The following is a 20504-nucleotide window of genomic DNA, read 5'->3' on the forward strand; positions in this document are numbered from 1 at the left end:
AGTTTATTTGGGCGGGCAAGAAACCAAGAATCAAAATGAAAATCTTAACAGATGCGAAAGAAAGAGGCGGCTTCCAACTACCTGATTTAATGTTATACCATGATGCAGTCTGTTTGGTATGGATTAAGGAATGGATGACTTTGATCAACAAAAAATTATTGGCGCTAGAAGGACATGGAAATGTATTTGGTTGGCATGCGTATATGTACTACGGGAAAGAGAAGATGGATGTTTTTTTTTCACATCACTATATAAGGAGGAGTTTGCTGAATACTTGGAAAAAATATAGTAAATATGGAGATGAGAGGAAACCACTTTGGATTGTGCCAACTGAAGTAATAAGTATGCCGCAAAGTGTAAAGGAAGGGAAATGGGCATCATACGAACAACTGCTAAAGTTCAAGGGGGGCAAAGTTGAAATGAAATCGGTTGAAGAATTGCAGGACAAATTTGATTGGTTTCAGCTGTTACAGATTAAAAGCTTGATAGAGAAAGACATTAAAAGTACAGGTATAAGACGAGAGAAAACAGAAATGGAGAAAATGCTGCTGGGCGAGAATGAAAAATTGATTTCAAGGATGTACAAACTGTTATTGAAATGGTCTACAGAAGAAGAGGTGGTGAAGCCTCAAATGATTAAATGGGCGATTAATTTTAATAAAGAAATACAAATGGAGACGTGGGAACACCTATGGAAGAATTCAATGAAAATATCAACGTGTTATAACATAAAAGAGAACTGTTTCAAAATGCTGTACAGATGGTACATGACACCTAAAAAGTTAACAAAAATGAGTAATCAAGCCTCAGATAGGTGTTGGAAATGTAAAAAACATGAAGGTTCTTTTTACCACATGTGGTGGACTTGCGAAAAGGCGAAACAGTTTTGGTCAATGATTCAACAGGAGATCTCGAAAATCTTGGGTTACAATATTAAGAGAGCACCAGATGTCTTTCTGGTGGGATTACAAATGGAAAGCTTCCCGAAGCAAGACAGAACATTGTTGTGGTATTTGCTTTCAGCTGCGAGAACATTGTATGCGCAAATGTGGAAGCAAGACAGAATACCTGAAAAATGGGACTGGGTCTTAAAGGTTCTTAACTGGAGTGAAATGGACAAATTTACTAGAATCTTAAAAGACAACAATTTGGAGAAGTTTAAAGAAGACTGGAATAAATTCCAAAGTTACGTGGAAATACAATGGAGGGTGAAGAGCCACTTAGTGGTTTATGACAACATTAACTGAACTTTAAATGATAAAGAAGAATTGTGATTATTGAATTAGTAGAATATAGTTATATGGTAATTATGTATATATGAGTTAAGATAAAATCAAGACAGTTGGAATTCCGGAGTTGGTTTTATAACTTTGGGTTTTGTGTTTAATAAGCACTAAGGGAATTATAGAGAAAGGGTTAGGGAAAGATAACTCTTTGTGTAAACATTTTATAATGGTGAAAAGATATTTAGTAGTGCATGACAACATTAATTGAACTTTTAATGATAAAGAGGTACTGTGCTATTGTGATAAAAGTATTAGTAGAACATAGCTACGTAGTAAATATATATATATATATGAGAGTTAAGATAAGACTAAGATAGAGGAAGCCCTGGAACTGAATTAATATTTATGTGCGATGTGTTTAATAAGTGTTAAGTGATTATTAGTGAAAAGGTTAGTGAATGATACATATATATGTATATATATATATGTATTTTTCTCTCTTATTTCTTCACTAAGATTCTATAATTGTGAATTTACCTCTAATATGTTTTTAATCTGTTTTAAGTACCGGCGGAGGTCATGAATAAGAGTGGGGGGGGGGAGGAAATATGTAATGTATTGGAGAAGTATATTTGAATCTGAATAGGTGAATGTACTTCAATATATTGCAAAATAAAAGTTTGGACACACGAAAAGGAGGGGTTTTTGTTAAAAATGACGGCTCTGTTATCTGCCATTCTGGAAGCAGACAGCAACTTATCCTGTTCCAGTAGTCCTTTCACCATAATTTGATGCTAATTTCTTGCTTGAGAAGCTGTGTTATTATACATGTCAGGAGCACATTTACAAATTTGCATAATCATGACCTGAAGCAAACACCAATCTACAGTACGATATATTTCCAGCCCTATCAAACAGAGAGCTTTAGAAAAAAATGCTGCCTTATACTGAATCAGACCCTCAGTCCATCAATGTCAGTATTGTCTACTCAGACTGGCAGTGGGTCTCCAGGGTCTCAAGCTGAGATTTTTCACACCTATTTGCCTGGACCCTTTTTAGTTGGAGATGCCAGGGATTGAACCTGGGACCTTCTGCTTTTGGTTACAGAAATGCCTTGTACTGTATTATTTGAAGCTTGACCAAGCTGTTTTAGACTCCATTTTGAAGTCAGGCCAAAGCCTCTCCCCCTTAATCAGAAATGCATTTACCAGCAATTGAATGTGAACATTTCTCTATGTCTGATTTTAGTGTCTCATGGCCTAGTTATAAATTCCTTGCTTCTTTAAACATTTTGCAAATTAGTGAAATGCTCCTCCTGCTTGCTCCTGAGAGGTACAAATGGTCAATATCCAAGCTCCTCCAATCATTGCAGGTGCTTGGTCCAGATTAGCTTTCCTCTGCATTATACACTGCACAGATTCCCTTTCTTTCATTGACTAAAACTATTCACTTGCTGGCCAATCCAAAAAGATTTGGAAAGCTTAAGTTTGGTTCTCTTGTCATAAGATGGAGAGAACCGTTGTGTTCTGAATGTAGAGCTCTCTAGGGAATGTAGCCAATATGGCTGAAACCTCCTGCTTCTCCAGGTTGGAAGGAGTCAAAGTGGTGGAGGCTGTTTTGTAAAAATGGTGCACGACAAAGGACGGTTCCTGTAAATATGCTCCAAGTATGCTTTCTGGATTAGTATTAGGAAATGAGTTTTCATATTTGCCTAAGTTTCTGTATTTTTCTGCTTTTTATCACTCTTAAGATATCATATACATTTCTGATTCTTCTATAATTATAATGAAAACACACAACTCTTTTATAGGAGTACAGAGACTTTGAAAGCCTTTAATACTCAAAGTGGTATAGACACTTTTCATTTCTTTATATGAACAGGTGGTGGTGGTGTTTCTTTGGATTTTTTAAAAATAATCTGAATCCTTAGCTGGGTCAGGATAGAAAGCTCTCTTTGCCATAGTTTTTCTTTTCAGAAGAGAAGTAGTACTTAACATTAGGGAGCTCCATCAAAGGATGCAAATATAAAAAACAACAAAACCCCTTTCTCATGCTTCTAGGAAATTTAAAGATGTATACAAATTAGGAATCAACCTTTTAGCTGTACCCTTCGTTTACAGAGAAAAAGGTTGTTTACCTTTAATCGATGATTTCCAAATGGTCATCTCTGCATTCACACCTACAGGATATTGTGCGCCTGTGCTGATCCCAACTGGTAACATGCAAAGGTGCAACAGGTTGTTGTGCAATTTCCAGTGTCCTGCACAGGGGCCCCACCGTGCATGCTCACTGGAAGGGGTGCAAGGATACTGCCGGTTTCTTTTAACAGCTGTGAAAGATCCTCAAAGTAAGAGGACCAACAGTGGACCTTCATTGCTGTCAAAAATCTTCACTGCTGTCGACATCTAACCTCTGCTTAAAAACCTCCAAGGAAGGAGAGCCCACCACCTCCTGAGGAAGCCTGGTCCACTGAGGAACCACTCTAACAGTCAGGAAATTCTTCCTAATGTTGAGTCGGAAACTCTTTTGATTTAATTTCAACCCACTAGTTTTGGTCTTATCTTCTGAGGCCACAGAAAACAATTCAACACCATCCTCTATATCAGGGGTGGCCAATGGTATCTCTCCTGATGTTTTTTGCCTACAGCTCCCATCAGCCCCAGCCAGCATGGCCAATGGCAGGGGCTCATGGGAGTTGTAGGCAAAAACATCTGGAGAGCTACCGTTGGCCACCCCTGCTTATGACAGCCCTTCAAGTACTTAAGGATGGCAATCATATCACCTCTCAGCCACCTCCTCTTTGGGCTAAACATGCCCAGCTCCTTCAACCTTTTTTCATAGGACTTCGTCTTCAGACCCCTCACCATCTTCGTTGTCCTCCTCTGAACTCATTCCAGCTTGTCTATATCCTTCTTAAAACGTGGTGCCCAAAACTGAACACAATACTCCAAAAGTGAAGGCTTACAAGAGCAGAGCAAAGAGTAAAGTGATACAGCCCAAAATTGCATTTGCCTTTTTAGCCACCACATCACACTATTGACTCATGTTCAGCGTATGGTCCACTAAGACCTGGAGATCCTTTTCACACATACTACTGCTGAGACAAGTCTCCCCCATTGGATTCTTTCTACCTAAATGCAGAACTTTACATTTATGCCTGTCAACATTCATTTTATAGGTTTTAATCCAGTTTTTCAGCCAGTAAAGATCATCCCGGATCCTGTTTCTGTCTTCTAGTCCCAGTTTCGTGTAGTGGTTATGTGTGCAGTATCTTCTCTGGGAGAACAAGATTTGATTCCCGACTCCTCCACTTGCACGTGCTGGAATGGCCTTGGGTCAGCCATAGATCTCGTAGGAGTTGTCCTTCAAAAGGCAGCTTCTGTGAGAGCCCTCTCAGCCCCACCTACCTCATAAGGTGTCTGTTGTGTGTTGGGGGGGGGGGAGGTAAAGGAGATTATGACCATTCTGTGACTCAGAGTTTCAGAGAATAGGGCAGGATATAAATCCAATATCATCATCTTCCTCTTCTCGATCATCTGCCAATTTAATAAGCATTCCTTCTATTCCTTCATCCAAATAATTTATAAAGAAGTTGAAGAAAACAGGTCCCAGGACAGATCCTTGAGGCACTCCACTTGTCACTCCACTCCAAGAGAATGAGGAACCATTCACAAGCACTCTTTGGGTGCAATCTGTCAACCAGTTATAGATTCACCTAATGGTAACAGGATCCAAACCACATTTTACCAACTTGTCAACAAGGATAGTATGTGGAACTTTATCAAAATCCTTACTGAAATCAAGATGAACTATGTCTACAGCATTCCCCCGATCCAGCAAGGTAGTCACTTTCTTTAAAAAAAGAGATCGGGTTGGTCTGATATGATTTCTTCTTGAGAAAACCATGCTGGCTCTTAGTAATCACAGTCATACTTTCTAAATGTTCCAGGACTGACTGATGATTTGTTCTAAAACTTTTCCAGGGATAGACGTCAAGCTGATGGGTCCCTAAGGTATGCAGGACCCTGGCCATATAGGGTTTTAAATGTTAAAACCAGCACCTTGAAGCAAATCCGGTACATTATTGGTAACCAGTGCAGCACTTTCAGCACAGGCTGAATGTGTTCCGGTAAAGGAACTCCCATTAGCAGCCTGGTGGTGGCATTCTGCACTAGCTGAAGTCGTCGGATTTGGGACAAGGGCAGCCCCATGTAGAGGGCATTACAGTAATCCAGCCTCAAGGTGACCGTAGCATGGATCACAGTTGCCAAGTCGTCGCATTCGAGAAAGCGGACCAACTGCCTTGCCATCCACAGATGGTAAAAAGTTGACTTGGCAGTGGTGGCAACTTGGGGCTCCATTGTTAGAGAGGAATCCAGGAGCAAACCTAAGCTTTTAACTTTGGGTGCCGGCATAAGCTGCGCTCCATCGAGGTTCGGTAAGCGGACCTCCGGTTCTGGACTGCAACGGCTTAGATACAGGACCTCAGTCTTCGTCGAATTTAATTTCAGTCTACTCAGCTTGAGCCACCGCACCACAGCTTATATGCTATGGACAGATCATCCGGGGTGGAGTCGGACTGGTCACCCATCAACAGATAACTGGGTGTCATTGCATACTGGTGACAGCCCAGTCCATGCCTCTGGGCAACCTGGGCGAGGGGGCACATATAGATGTTGAATAACACTGGGGAAAGAACTGCACCCTGCGGCACACCACACGTAAGTGGGTGTCATTGGGATAGTTCATCCCCAACTGCCACCCTCTGTCCCCGACCCTGGAGAAAGCAGGAAAGCCACTTCAAGGCTAACCCCAGGATCACAGCGTCGGCAAGGCGATGAGTCAGTAGCAGAGGATCGACAGTGTCAAATGCCACCAACAGGTCTAATAACATCAGCGCTGCCGAGTCGCCCCTATCCAGGTGCCTCTGCAGGTCATCTGTGAGGGCAACCAGAACCATCTCCGTCCCATGGCCCAGACAAAAGCCAGATTGATGTGGTTTAAGCACATTACCATGTGTATGCGCCACTTTCTGCAAAGCTTTAGTGTTCTTAACACCAGTTTCTGGCATCATACGAGGCTTTGAATTATTTTCTTGCTCCCCCATACATTTTAGTTTAAAGCCCTCCTTATTAGCTTAACGAGGCTGTTACCAAACACCCTTTTTCCTACTGTCATTAAGGTGCAAACCATCTCCCAACAGAAGACCACCATCTCAAAAGCATAAGCCAGGGTCCAGAAATCCGAAACTTTCCTGAGGACACCACTGATGTGGCCAGTCATTTATTTGAAGTATTCTTCTTTCTCGTCCTAAGCCATGGCCTTCAACAGGAAGAACTGATGAGAACAGAACCTGTGTTCCTAGCTCCTTCAGCTTCTGACCGAGAGCCACACAGTCTTTTCTAATACGTTCAGGGCTGTGATGGGTAATATCATTCATTCCCACATGAATCAGCAAGAAAGGATAATAATCTGTGGGCTTGATAAATCTTCCAATCTTTTCTGTCTCATCCTGGATGCGTGCACCTGGCAGACAGCAGACCTCTTGGGATGACAAGTCTGGCCAGCACATTTTGGGCTCCATCCCCTCTGAGCAGGGAGTCTCCAATTACCACCACCCTTCTCTTCTTATATTGGGAAGTGGAAACTCCAGGTTTCTTATCCACAGGATCCTGAGAAACTTTCTTCAAGGTTCATGGAGGCTGGAGAAGTAGCCCTTGTTCCAGTGGTTCAGAATCAGTTACTGTGGGGAGAGCCTGGAACCTATTGCTTAGCAGTAGAGACTCAGAACATCTCCTGGTTTTCCTGCTCCTTTGGGTTACATTTTTCCACGAACCCTCCTCCTGTGTTGGGTTCTCTCCCAATTGCTGAGATACCACTTCCTCTTCCTCCTCTTGTCCTTTTAAGAGCGCCTCAAGATGATGCTCACCTTCCTTTATACACTGCAGTGTGTACAATCGTGGCTTCAGTCCTTATATCTTCTCCTCCAGCAGGGTTGCTAACTTACACTTGCTGCAAGTGTAATTGCTGCTACTTCCAGGTAGAAATACAAACATCCCACAGTCTTTACACATCACTGCCTCAGCTCCCTAACCAGCCATGCTGCTGCAATTCATTTCAAAATTCTCTTTATCTTGACTTCCCTATAAATTCCGCTACCAACTGCCACCTGAGACTACTCGTGAGGAACTACCCACCTTCCTACAGAACCCTCAGGCTAAGAGCCACAGGTCAAGAGCCCTTTGGCTCTTGCCTTTCGACTCATGCCAAAGCTCATGCCTCTGGCAAGAATGAGCCTTGCAATTTAAAGGCTCAAGCCCCCACCCACCGCTGATTCAACAGCCAGAGCAACAGTAGAGGGTGGGGCCAGCAACCACCCTCAGGCAAACAAGCTCTCCTCTCTCAGTAACAGCTACACAAAAGACACATAAAAGCAATCAGAAACCCCTCTCCAGCAGGCACCAAGCACTCACACAGTTCCTTCCCACAGCAACCTTAGGTAATGCTCCCCAGCAGTTTTAGAAAAGCAAGTCAACACTCACCTTACTAGCAGTTCTGTCCCAGCTCCAAGCACCTTCCTCTAATGCAGCTGAGCCACTTCTGTAAGTCCAGAGTTGCAAGTCCAGCACTGCCCAGAGAAGGAGAAGGATGCTATGAAGTGTGGTCATCCTGAATTTCTTGGAAACAATTTCTTCAACCCCCTGAGATCCATTACAGTATGGAGACCTCCACCATTCTTTAGGGCAGTAAAGTATTGGGAGCAGAATCCTTGGTATTGGTGATCGTGAGGAACCAGTTCCAAGGCTTGTTTGTCTTAGAAGTTCTGTGCTTTTTCCAATAAGACAGCGGAAGGTGGAGTGACGATGAAAACAGGAGTTGGTGGGATCTGAACAACTTCTATCACATTTTCCTTTGAGATGAAGCAGAGGACCCATTTATCTAACATAACCTGCCTCCAAACTGGTGAGTGTAGAGGTGTGTAAGTTTGGAGGGATCAAGGATAAAAGCAGGTTGCTTACCTGTAACTGATGATCTTCGAGTGGTCACCTACGTAGTCTACACACTTGGGTTAGTGCCCTTTGCTTGAAGCCGAACTCCAATAGCAGCGAAGCGTGTTTTTGGCAGGCTCCTCTCCCTCTCTGGGGAGCAGACACAAAGTGCATATGCCTAGAACGGGGGAGGAGCTCAGTTTCTTCCAGCTGCCTCCTGCTCAGTTTCTTCCATCTGCCTGCTGTTACTTCCTGCTCAGTTTCTTTCAGCTGCCGCTAGCAAGTCCAACTGCAGGTAAGTAGATGGAAGTGCCAGCAGTGGGGAAGGCTGGGCAGGTCGTGTGTGACTGCACAGGTGACCACTCGAAGATCATCAGTTACAGGTAAGCAACCTGTTTATCTTCTTCATGGTCCCTGTGCAGTCTACACATTTGGGTGATTAGCAAGCTATTATACCTGGATGGTGGGTGCAGCTACGAAGATCTGAGCAACCTAGAACCAAACACAGGTTGGTGACATATAAGCATGTCCTGTTACAGACTCACCTGAGATCCAGTGCTGGTACAGTCACTGGAAAATAGATGACAGTACAGATCTTCCGAAGGACGCATCCTGCCTAGAACGCATGTTGAGGGAGTAATGCATCATGAAAGTAGCAGGAGAAGACCAAGTAGCTGCTGCACAAATGTCTTCCAGAGGAACCCCATGTAAGAAGGCAGAGGAAGTCAAAACAGCTCTAGCGGAATGGCTGCAGATGACTTCAGGTAAGGGTTCTTTTGCAATCTCATAGCACAGCCTGATAGTGGAAGACACCCACTTGGAAAGGCATTGAGGTGACCCCTTGGTACTCTGTGAAGGAGGGAGAGACTCCATGGGGAGTTAAGAGGTTTGATGGAAGGTTTCATATGTGAGTATCCTTTCAGGAATGCCTTTGACAGCAGATGTGAGAAGACTGATGAATTGTCCACCAGGACGTGGAAAGCTGAAATGGCAGATAGATGGACCTTTAGAGAAGAAAAACTAAGGCCAGAACAAGAAAGGGAAAGCAGGTAAGAAAAAAGCATCTGTAATGGTGCCGTAGATGTGTCTACAGCCCGCTTTCCCGCATAGACTGAGAACCGCTTCCACTTCAGTTGGTAGGATTTGCGTGTTGAAGGCTTCCTTGAATTCCGGAATACTTCTCTGACTTCTGGAGGGAATTCTAAGGTTTGATCCTCCAGGCAGTCAACCGGAAAAATTTCATATTGTGATGGACAGTGCTGGTGTCAAAGGTGACCTGTGAAGAGCTGGAAGTCTGTACTCCAGTCCCAAAGCCCCCCCGCTCAAAGTCACAAAACCTGTCTTTGTCAGATTCAGCCTCAGCCTGCTCTTTTTTAGCCATCCCACCACAGCCTCCAGTCCCTCAGCCAGATTTTGCGGGGGAGTGGCCAGTCAACCACCCGGTAACAAATACAGCTGGGTTTCATCAGCATATTGATAACACCCAAGCCCAAACTGCCTGCCAGCTGGGCAAGGGGGGCATAAAGCTGTTAAATAACATCAGGGAGAGGAATGCCCACTGAAGAACCCCACATAATAAGGGTTGCCTAGAGGACACATGAGCAGCCCCGTGGCACAGAGTGGTAAAGCTGCAGTACTGCAGTCTGAGCTCTCTGCTCACAACCTGAGTTCGATCTCAATGGAAGCTGGGTTCAGGTAGCCAGCTCAAGGTTGACTCAGCCTTCCATCCTTCCGAGGTCGGTAAAATGAGTACCCAGCTTGCTGGGGGGAAAGTGTAGATGAAGGCAATGGCAAACCGCTTCGTAAAAAGTCTGCCATGAAAACATCGTGATGTGACATCACCCCTGAGTCGGAAACGACTGGTGCTTGCACAGGGGATTACATTTACCTTTTTTAGAGGACACATAGAAGAGCTCTGTGGCGCAGAGTGGTAAAGCTGCAGTACTGCAGTCCTAAGCTCTGCTCACAACCTGAGTTCGATCCTGGCGGAAGCTGGCTTCAAATAGCTGGCTCCAGGTTGACTCAGCCTCCCATCCTTCCGAGGTCGAAAGTGTAGATGACTGGGGAAAGCAATGGCAAACCACCTCATAAAAAGTCTGCCTCGAAAACGTTGTGAAAGCAATGTCACCAGTCAGAAACGACTGGTGCTTGCACAGGGGACTACCTTTACCTTTTTAGAGGACACATCCTCAACCCAGTGCCACCCTCCAACCCTGGCCATGGAGAAATAAAGAGGCCCACTGAAGGGCCATCCCACGAACTCCTATGTTGGCAAAGCAGTGAGTCAGAAGGTGATCACTGGCTATGTTAAATGTTGCTGTGAAGTTGAACAACAGCAGCACCAACCTGTCTCAATCCAGCTGTCTATAGAGGTCATCTGTCAGGGTGACCAGCACAATTTCCAACCCGTCAGGGTGGAAGCTGGACTGGAACAGAGCCAGTGTGTCATCCAGGAAGCCCTGGAGTTGCTAAGCTACCACTCTCTCAATCACCTTATCCAGAAATGGTAAATTTGAACCTGGGCAATAATTGGCTGGATCTAATGGATCCAAAGATGGTTTTTAAAAGAGCAGTAGAATCATGGCCTCCTTAAAACCCTCTGGGAAAATCCCCATCTCCAGAGACAGGCTGATGATCTCCATCAGAGGGTCTCATATCCTCTCATTGCCAGCTTTAACCAGAACAGATCCAAAAGGCATGTGGTTGGCCTAACAGCACTGAGGACCTTGTCAACATCAGCAGGAGAGAGCAGGCTGAGTCAAAAACTGAATCCAAAGACAGCCAAGGGGCCTCCAGTTCACATAATGTAACAACACTGGCAGGTAAATCATGGTGGAGTAACAAGACTTTATCTGCAAAAAAGCTCATAAATGCCTCAGAACTAATGGCTGAATTCCCATATGGGGAGGGACGGTGGCTCAGTGGTAGAGCATCTGCTTAGTAAGCAGAAGGTCCCAGGTTCAATCCCTGGCATCTCCAAAAAGGGTCCAGGCAAAAAGGTGTGAAAAACCTCAGCTTGAGACCCTGGGGAACCGCTGCCAGTCTGAGTAGACAATACTGACTTTGATGGACCAAGGGTCTGATTCAGTAAAAGGCAGCTTCATATGTTCATATCCAGGAGTGGCTGAACTGTGGCTCAAGAGCCACAGGTGGCTCTTTCACACGTATTGTGTGGCTCTCAACCCCCCTCCCCCCACCAAAGCTGGCTGATTTGGAGAATGCATTTAAAGCTGCTTTCTTTCTATATCTCCCTCCCACCCCCATCTAGTTCTTTCCTTAAACTCTGATGTTCATGTCTTGTGGCTCTCAAACATATGTTTATTCTATGCAGCTCTTACATTAAGCACGTTTGGCTACCCCTGCTATGTATCTCTTTTGGTGCCCCTCAGTGAGGGATATCCAAGACCTAATTGCCCTAAACAATTGTGCTGGGTGAGAGCTAACGGACACAATGAGTAGAATTCACTCTTCACAGCCTTCTTTGCCATCTCATAGGATAAATGTCCTATAAGATGCTCTTATAGCTTCACCAGGAGTATACCATCAAACTTGCTCAAGTTGTCCAAGTTCCCATTTCATTCCTTTGAGTTCTACTGTGTAACAGGGGGATGAATTACTACAGGACGCAGAGGATGTCAGGGCGGCAACCTCATCAATGGCTTCAGTAAGATGGGAATTCCAGTCCCCTATCAGCTCATCCAAAGGGGTGCTTAAAGGCATTGGATCCTACAGAGCAGGGGTGGCCAACGGTAGCTCTCCAGATGTTTTTTTTGCCTTCAGCTCCCATCAGCCCCAGCCAACATGACCAATGGCTGGGGCTGATGGGAGTTGTAGGCAAAAAACATCTGGAGAGCTACCATTGGCCACCCTTGCTACAGAGTATTCTGGAACCCAACTGGTACCATTAGTCTGTGCAGGGAAGTGTAAATTAATTCACTGCCTATACGGGAGGGGGTAGATAATTCAGTCAAGCCTTCAAAACTAAGTGGTCCAACATGAAACCTCTTCCTTCGAGGTCAGCTCCACATCCATCCCCAGGACAAAGATCAAATCCAGGGTGTGACCTGCTTGATGTGTGGGACCTCGAACAAATTGGGAGAGTCTTAATGCTGCCATGAAAAGACATCAGGTCTGAAGTCTGAAGAGAGGCACCAATATTGTCTGTGTGGACACTGAATTCCCCAAGAATTAATGATCTTGGGAATTCCAAGGCCTTCTAGCTACCACCTCCAAGAGGCTCAGAAGTTTGTCTGCCAGGATGTTAGGCACTCGATACACCACACAGAAAGCCAAACTCTTCTCAGCATCCCACACCAAGTCAACACCATCAATACTAGCAATATTTGGGATGGGGAGCGGCTTGAAGGAGAAAACCTCCTGGATGAATAAAGCCAAATTAGCACATAGAACAGAGCTCCATATTTTAAATGGGGTGTTCTATGGTGCCCACCCAGGCATATACACCTTTATGTTAGTAAAGAGAATGAGCACTATTGATTACATGCTGGTATACAATTCTCTACTACCGTTAACAAAAAACTTTCAAGTACTCCCATATTTGGACGGTGATCATTTACCCTTATGTTTACAGATAGTTCTGCCACTGAATTCAATTCAGCAAGAGGTTCAATACACAACACGGGTAGAATTTATGGGGAAAAGATTAAAATGGGCAAGCGAAATTGACAAAAAGGTAAAAGAAATTCTAACTCGAGAAAATTAGCACAAATAAATGTCAGCACTTACAGTCTCAAATGCAATCCAAGGCCCATTATCAAGATTTAATTCCGGAGATTAATTCTAATTTGACTGCCCTAATAGGGAATAGATTACATTAGCATCGTAGAAAAACCAAGCCCTGCTTTGATTCAGAATGTGTTTGTGCAAACCCCTCCCCCCTAAATTGTTTACATTACTCCTCCCTGAGAAATAACGTAGAAAAAAAAAAAGACAGGTTGCTTACCTGTAACTGTAGATCTTCAAGTGGTCACCTGTGCATTCACACTCATGGGATAGAGCGCCTGCGCCAATCCCCAAATCGGTACATAAAAAGCCCAGGATTTTTTCGCGCTCGGTGCCAACGGGCATGCGCAGGCATCCCAATGCGCATGGTCGCCAGCGCCAGAGTGAGGATCTCGCCAGTTCCTTCCTGACCGCTGGAAGCCCCTACTCGAGGGAGACCGTCAGCAGTGGGGAAGGAGGGCGGGTAGTGTGAATGCACAGATGACCACTCGAAGATCTACAGTTACAGGTAAGCAACCTGTCTATCTTCTTTGTGGTCTCTGTGCTTCACACTCATGGGAGATTAGCAAGCAAGACATACCTGGAGGCGGGAAGACGGTCAACTGGAAGAAACAGCTTGCAGCACTGCAGTTCCCAAATGAGTCCTCTATTGAGCATGCACGTCCAGCGCGTAGTGCTTCATAAAGGCATGCGGAGAGGACCAGGTGGCAGCCTTGCAAACATCCGTCAGGGACACGCCTTTCAGGAACGCCACCAACGTCGCCATAGCTCTTGGAGAGTGGCCACGAATAGGCCCAGGTAACGGCTTTTTAGCCGTTTAATAGTCTCAGTGAGCCATTTTGCAGCCTCTGAGACGAAATCCTGGAACCTAACTTAGGGGCAGCGTATGAAACAAAAAGCTGGTTGTCCTTGCGAAAACTCTTGGAACGACTTAAATAAAACAATAAAGCACGCTTTACATCTAAAGCATGCAACCTACGTTCCTCATTCGAGGAAGACGTAGGATGAAAAGCGGGCAACCAAACTTCTAGGTTGAGGTGGAACTGAGAAACCACCTTGGGGAGAAAAGAAATACCAGGAGCTAACGGAACCCCAGCCTGCTGAAAAACAAGATACCCTCCCCTGCACGACGTGCTGATGTGATGGCTACCAAAAACGCAGTCTTCCATGAGAGAAGCTATAACGAACATGTGGCCATCGGCTCAAATGGACGACGAGTCAGTCTGTCCAGCACCAAAGTCAAATTCCACAACTGTGGGGGTGATCTGGATGGGGGATGAAGCCTAAGCAGACCCTTCAAAAACCTCTTAGAATGAGGGTGTGCAAAAACAGAATGTTGGTCCCAGTCTGCATACTCCCGTGGAGGGTACCATTGGTATGGTGGATAGGGATAGGCATATGGAGGCCATTGACACTGTTCCCATGGTGGAAGTGGTGGGAAGCGACGAGCTATCGCAGTCGATTCTAGCTCCCTCCGACCTCTCGCCTGATCCATCGGTGCTGAAGGATCCATCGGCGCCGACATCTCCACCTCCGAGACCGAATCGCTCTCACTTCGCCGCCTGGACCCTGAAGAGTGGGAGCGCTGGGTCAGGTCGATCTTGTGCTCCGATGCTAATAGGTGTAGCTGCGAAGCACTGCCTCTCAACATCGAAGGGCTACGACGCGGGGACGCCAAGATCTTCCTTGGTGGAGCTGTTGATGCTGAAGCATCGTGCGAAGGTGAAGGAGTGCGGGATGGTCTCTTCCGCTTCTCCTTTGATTTCGCCTTCTTCGGCGCGGATGAACGGGTCCCCGAATCATCCCGACGCCTCTTAGCCAGGGTGTCCACAGACCCTTCAGAAGGCCGTTTAGTGGAACGCCTGCACTCGACCGGCATCTCGGTTGTGATCAGTGAAGCCTCAGCCGATATGACCGTCGGAGCTGCAGCCTCTCCCATCGGTACCGATGGGGCCGATGCCATTTTCTGAGGGTGAAGTGCCGACTCAACTAGTGCCGCCGAAAGCCTCGCTGCTCGATTCTTCTGAGTTTGTTTCAAGAAACTCAGGCAGTGGGTGCAAGAATACACTTGGTGTCCCTCGCCCAGACAGAGAAGACAGAGGGAATGGCCATCGGGGGGGGGGGGGGGGAATCTTCTTCCCACAGGAGCGGCACCTCTTAAAAAAACCCCAGCGTTTTTCCATAGACGCCCCGGAAAAAACCCATCCAGGAAAGTCTCTGAGGGGAAAAATAGGGGGGGAAACTAAGCCCCGAAAGGCAGTCCAACAAACTTTTTTTTAAAACAACACTAACTATCTGAACTACTAACTAACTAACTACACTAAGAAAACAACAAACGGGCTATATACAATAGGCAGAAGTAATCCAAAAGTTACTTTACCGACCGGGGACTCGAAAGGAGATCCTCTCAGCGCAGCGGTCAGAAAGGAACTGGTGGGATCCTCGCTCTGGTGCTGGCGAGCATACACATTGGGATGCCTGCGCATGCCCGCTGGCGCCGAGCGCGAAAAAATCCCGGGCTTTTTAGGTACCGATTCGGGGATCGGTGCAGGCACTCTATCCCATGAGTGTGAAGCACAGAGACCACGAAGAAGATCATAGACACCGGAAGCCTTAGTGAACCATAAAAAATTCTATAAAGGCATTATTCAAAAGAAGAAAAAGAGCATATTCTGAAACTGTGGGAGGAATTTATACAGGCTGTAAGACTGAATAATTCTTCCCTTCTTTTGGAAACTAACAAACCATAAGAGGCTTAAGATACCTTCACCCCTAGATATGTATATCCCAGTGGAAACATGGACTGCTTTTTCCCCAGAATCTATATGATAACATTCAATCCCCATTTGTGGGTACCAGTTGGGTACCCATCTGTGGGCACTAGAGAGCCAGTTTGGTGTAGTGGTTAAGTGTGTGGACTCTTATCTGGGAGAACTGGGTTTGATTCCCCACTCCTCCACTTGCAGCTGTTGGGATGGTCTTGGGTCAGCCATAGCTCTCACAGAGCTGTCCTTGAAAGGGCAGCTGATGTAAGAGCTCTCTCAGCCCCTCCTACCTCACAGGGTGTCTGTTGTGGGGGTGTGGGAAGGTAAAGGAGATTGTGATCGCTCTGAGATTCAGAGTATAGGGCGGGATATAAATCCAATACCATCATCTTCTTCTTCTTCTATAGAGAATCTCCCACTATGGCCGCCAGTTAGTGCACAAGAAATAAAAGCTCATATAATGAGATTAAAAAATAGAAAGGCCCCAGGAACAGATGGTATACTAGCTGAGATGCTAAAAGAGAATGTAAATTGGTGGGCACAGTTTCTTGCAACCTTCTTTACCTATGTCAATCAAACGGGCCGAATCCCAAAAGTGGGAGACTGCTATAGTTGTCCCTATTTTTAAGAAGGGCAACAAACAATCCAGCCAAATATAGGCCCATAAGTCTTTTAAATATCACCAGTAAAGCATCTCTTAAATAAATTAGAAAAACGGATGGAACAAGAAGAAATTCTCCCTCTAGAACAAGCAGGATTTAGAAAAGAAAGGCTGCCAACAGAGCACTGCTTGGTACTGCAACAGTTAACTAAAAAATACTCTGGAAAAGGTCCAACTGCCCTATATGCAGCCTTCATCGATTTAAAGGCACCTTCTGATTCCATCTCAAGGCAAAGATCGTAACAAAAATTAGAGTCCTCCAGTACAGATAAAAGGTTGTTATACCTTATCCATGCCCTTCATGAGGAATCACTTAAGAGTGAGATGTAACTCACAGGGACTAATTACTGATCCAATAAAAAACCTTTAAGGGATTAAGGCAAGGCTGCCTTTTGCCACTCATTTCATTCAATTATTATATCAGTGATATGGTGGAATATATTAAATTCCACCTGCCAAAGCTGGCTTCTCGTCACTTGATACTGCTATATGCAGACAATGTGGTCCTGTTATCCAGGACACCGATTGGTCTCTGAAGGGCACTAGACAGTTTTGTTACATATTATGAAAATAAACATCTGGTAATTAATTTTGACAAAACAAAAGTGGTGGCATTTGGCAAACAATCTAAGAAGAGTTACTGGGCCATGAAAGGGAACAAAATCAAACAAGTAAAAAAAAATATTTATCTGGGAATGGTCATTCGGGACTCTGCAGCTCACATGAGGGTGGAAAAAGCTGAGAGAACAATGTCTGCTATCCTGACATTTTTTCGATCTAAGTGGGGCTTTTATGTTCTGGCAGCTTTGAAGCTGCTCCAACTCAAAGTTTTAGCACAGCTCCTGTATGGTATTTATGTGGGCATTTCTGCTAATAATTTACAGGTCCTTGAGAAAGTTTAATCTAAATTTCTCTGTAATATCCTCCAGCTACCACCAGGTGTGCCAAATGCCCTTTTACAACTTGAAATGAGGCAAATGAAAATTGAAGTGAGTTGTATAATTATTTCATTACATATTACAATGTAGTAATAGTAGTAAAAATAATAAGAAATTGGATTTATATCCTGCCCTCCACTCCGAATTTCAGAGTCTCAGAGAGGCTCACAATCTTCTTTACCTTCCTCCCCTACAACAGACACTCTGTGAGGTGGGTGGGGCTGAGAGAGCTCTTCCAGAAGCTGTCCTTTCAAGGGCAGCTGTGCAAGAGCTGTGTGAGAGCTGTGGTTGACCTGGGGCCATTCCACCAGCTGCAAGTGGAGGAGTGGGTAATCTAACCCGGTTCTCCTAAATAAGAGTCTGCGCACTTAACCACCACACCAAATTAACAGAAATAAAATGCACAATTGTATCATCCCGAAACCATCACCCTCTCCCCCGGTCTGTGGAAAAATTGTCTTCCACAAAACCGGTCCCTGGTGCCAAAAAGGTTGGAGACCACTGCCCTAGATGGTTTTAATGTGCTCTTCCCCTTGCAAGTAGTGAGTGAATGTGCACATGCACACCTGGAAGTCATGTCAACCTCTGGTGACTGACCTCTACTGGGGACTTGGAGCATATTCAGAGAGGAGGGATGAATAGAGCCTGCCCTCCCAACTTTATTTCAAGCAGGTCTCCCATCCAAATACTTGCTAGAGTTACCCCTGCTCAACTTCTGAGCTCTGACAGAATCAGGCTTGCCTGGGGAACACAGATCAGGGAACAACTGCAAGTCTTGTGCTTTTCATTTTTTTGCAAAATCCATCTGTTTTTGAAAATTAGTTATCAGTGCACGGGGGAGGGGAAGCAGAAGTTAGCCTTGCCTAGCATGCCAGACAGTCTAGGGCCGGCCTTGATTCCATCAAGTATATAGGAATAATTTTATTTTCCCATTTTAGACGGAACAATGGCAGATGAAGACAAGGCCTGCCTGAAGAAACTTTTAACTAATGAAAATCCGCTTATCTCCAGACAAATAGCTAAATTCTGTTACCATTTGGTAAAATTCCGCAATAAGAAACATGATTCTGTATAATTTGTATGACCTGTCTGAATTGTATGATTTATATGTGATGGTTATATGTTTTTATAGACATTTGATATTTAACATTTTAATCTTATTTTAGACTTGCCCAAATCCTCTATGGTATCCCTATATGGATCTCAGCTTTTACCAGGAAAGTGGAGGGCATTCAAGCCTCATTCTTTAGACAAATTCTTGGTTTGCCAAAATGTGTGTCCTACTTTGCTCTCTGCTCTGAAGTGGGTCAGTCTTTGGTGGAGACAAAAGCCTGGATTGCAGTGTTTAAATTCTGGCTCAAAATTCATTTTAGAACAGATCCCAACAGCCTTCTTGATTGTATGAAAAGAGACCCATATATTTCGTCCTGGACAGCAGTGCTTCTGTCTAAACTCAATCAATTGGGGTTAGAGGTAGATGATTTTTCTACCTCTGAAGAGTCATATATCTTTAGATGTATTAAACTGAGACTGTGGGAATTGGAGGAAACGAAATTACGGCCAACTCTCCCTTATACTTGCTCTCCAGCTTCCTTAGGTCTTTATGCTTTTTGTGGCAAAATGCCCAATTATCTATCAGACCTAACCACTCCAAGTCATCGCAGGGCATTTATGTTGGCCAGACTAAACGCGTTTCCCTCCAAAGTTTTACAAGGGAGATATCAGCGAGTCCCTTTAGCCGACAGACTTTGCTCCTGTGGAGCGAATACCCCTGACTCAATCCAGCATATATTGCTTGATTGTTCTTTTTACCATAACCTCCGTAAAGATTTATTTGGCAAGCTTTCTTTTTCTCCAGATTTGTCTATTCTGCCACCCTGTTATTATTTATTGAGTGATACTGAGGGGGTGGTTAGTGAGGCTGTGGCAAAATTTCTGGCTGACATCCTTAAATTTAATTCTGACCATGTTTGAATGTATCTGTAAGCTCGGTTTTATTTTGATTTTATCTCCAATGTTTAAATTTTTATATTCTGTGTATTTTTATCTGAATCTATTATGCCATTAAAGGTTTGGTATGGTATGGATTCTTTTTATGAACACACATACTTTTTTGGAATTTTTTGGTGGTGGCAATAAGGATGTATTATGGTTAATTGATTGTGGCTTGTAAATAATGGTCTTTGACTGTAAATAAATCTTCATTCATTCATCCTACCCCCCCACTCCCAAGTTTGGGACTGACGAAGGATTGAGAAACCTGGGGGTCACAATTCTTTCATGATGACTGTTTTGCCCTCTCTAATACAAGCCTTGGTCATGCAATCCAGACCCATATTCTGTGTTGTAAGGTAATCCTGCAGCATCCTGGTCTTATTTTTTTTAATCAATCTGGTATTTCACATCATCAGTGTCAAAGGGGAGTTTAAAGTCCTAGCCTTTACAGCAACATTTCTCAGGCTGGGACGAAGGCTGGAAAGGGACTGAGAGCATGCCCATATCTCCATCCATTTCCAAACCAAGACCTTCTCCCACTATCATACCTCCTCCTGTCCCCAATCACTGGGATGCTCAAACCAAGGCTGGCACACAAGGTTTCTTTAAAGGTCGGCGAGACTAAGGCTTGTTCCAGGATCTCAGTTTAGAGGAACTAGCAGAGAAGACACCCAAGTTATGAGAAGCTTTTATACTCTTGTCAAGGTCCTGGAGTACTGTATCTGTGGTGGAACTGAATAGACTTTCTTCAAATGGGAGGTCGTTGACAAAAGCTCTGGTGTCATATTGCAGGGCCATATAGTATACCCAGGAGTGGCAACTCAATGTAATTGCAGAGGTGAGAGTCATGGTGAAGATATCCAGAGAATGCTTATCTGAATTCAACAGTTGTTTTGTCAGCAGCATTCCTTCTTTTTGGATACATCTAGCTTCAAGGCATTTGTCTTCATGGAGGGAAGCCATGAAGTCTGACAGCTGTTCCCACAGAGCATACTGGTGCCTTCCCATACATGCTGCATAACTGTAAGTCTTGATACCCAGACCTTCTGCTAGATAAAATTTACAGCTGAGAGCCGAGTTTCTTACCCTCTTTGTCTGGGGGTGTCAAATAAGAGTGTCTGCCCTAGAGGAAGAAGTGACCACTACGGAGTTTGGCTTGGGGTGTGTAAACAAAATTCAGCCCCAGC

General features: G+C 44.6%; 1 protein-coding gene and 1 non-coding gene across 6 annotated transcripts in view; one reads left to right on the forward strand and one right to left on the reverse strand.

The window, feature by feature from the left end:
- The window catches only part of FBXW11 (F-box and WD repeat domain containing 11), a 412946-nt gene that overhangs the window by 111747 nt on the left and 280695 nt on the right, over positions 1 to 20504 (reverse strand). The window lies entirely within an intron of this gene.
- Positions 11128 to 11194, forward strand: TRNAT-AGU (transfer RNA threonine (anticodon AGU)). Its single transcript has one exon. It is a non-coding gene; the product is annotated as a tRNA-Thr (tRNA).

The sequence above is a fragment of the Heteronotia binoei genome, chromosome 1 (assembly GCF_032191835.1).
Source record: "Heteronotia binoei isolate CCM8104 ecotype False Entrance Well chromosome 1, APGP_CSIRO_Hbin_v1, whole genome shotgun sequence".
Taxonomy (NCBI): Eukaryota; Metazoa; Chordata; class Lepidosauria; order Squamata; family Gekkonidae; genus Heteronotia; species Heteronotia binoei.